Raw genomic sequence first — 1,310 nt, 5'->3', positions numbered from 1 at the left:
AGACAGACAGACAGACAGACAAGAGAAACAGACAGATAATTCCGGTATAAAGAGAGAGATGGGGAGCGATCGAGAGACAGTGATACTGATCGAAAGAGAGAGAGAGAGAGAGAGAGAGAGAGAGAGAGAGAGAGAGAGAGAGAGAGAGAGAGAGAGAGACCTCCACACATTCATACTAAGGAGCCTCTATACCGAAGCCCGCACATAAAAAAGCGTAAAACAAATCTACAAAGTATTTGTAAAACGGTTTATTTTCATTTTCAAAAACAGCACATAAACACTGACGCCATGGCCAAGGTTAGAAAAGACAATACAAAGAAGTGGCGACTTCGAAACAAAATGGTAAAACAGCACCCTCTGATCGAAGTGTACAGAGACTCAGTATGTACAATTACTACAATACGGTGTGGTAGGGGTTTAATGCCTGTTTCAACACAGTAACTTTGTTAATTAACAGACAGCAAATGCCTATCTCCGACAGGTATAAGGAGAACTATGGAAACCTGTATCACAACCGAAGTTCAGGAATACCCCGACAGGGATTCCAACGATGGTCTTCAGTACCACACCCCTGGCAGATTCCAGCTGAGAAATTGACCTACACTAACTTACAGAGACCTAAGTATCAGTTGCTAATTAAAGGGGTTTTACGCCAATTTCAATGCTGTAAGGTTACCTTGAGAGGTGGGACATCCAATTTCAAGGTCCATCTACGATAGGACAGAGCCAAAAGGGTGGGGAGCCTTGACAAATTCTCTAAACAACCCAAGTTCAAGAACCCTCCATAAGAAATACGAAGCAGTGCCATCTGTATCATCATAGCCCAGTGTGATATAAACTGAGCCAACTGGGTAGATCTCTACAGAAACTCAAGTCATTTTGATTTGATGCGAAAGAGAATGGTAACCTTCGGTGGTAAAGTGCTTTAACAGCAGGACAAAGGACTTAACAACCAAACATCGGGTGGGGGGGGGGGAGAAGGGGCGGGGGAAGGAAATAAACTAGGATGAACCAATGCAGCCCGCTTCAGGGGCAGGAAAGATAAAACTTGTCCAAACGTTTACGACGTGCACACAATTCAGTTATCATTTCATGTAATGTATTTGAAATGGCGTTGAGACACAAGCATGTGCGTGTAGCTACTGTGTAAATCACGGGAAAGAGTAGAATTGAAAATGTCTGACGAATGATTATGACTGTCATGTAATTGTGCACAAGGGTTCGATATGACTAAAAGTTAACATTATAGAACATACGCATACGCAGTGTAGATGTGTGTATGTGTGTGTGTGTGATGTGTGTGTGTGTGT

The sequence above is a fragment of the Aplysia californica genome, unplaced genomic scaffold, assembly GCF_000002075.1.
Source record: "Aplysia californica isolate F4 #8 unplaced genomic scaffold, AplCal3.0 scaffold00516, whole genome shotgun sequence".
NCBI classification, from domain to species: domain Eukaryota; kingdom Metazoa; phylum Mollusca; class Gastropoda; order Aplysiida; family Aplysiidae; genus Aplysia; species Aplysia californica.
The sequence above is the reverse complement of the archived record's forward strand: the minus strand, read 5'-3'. Positions refer to the sequence as shown.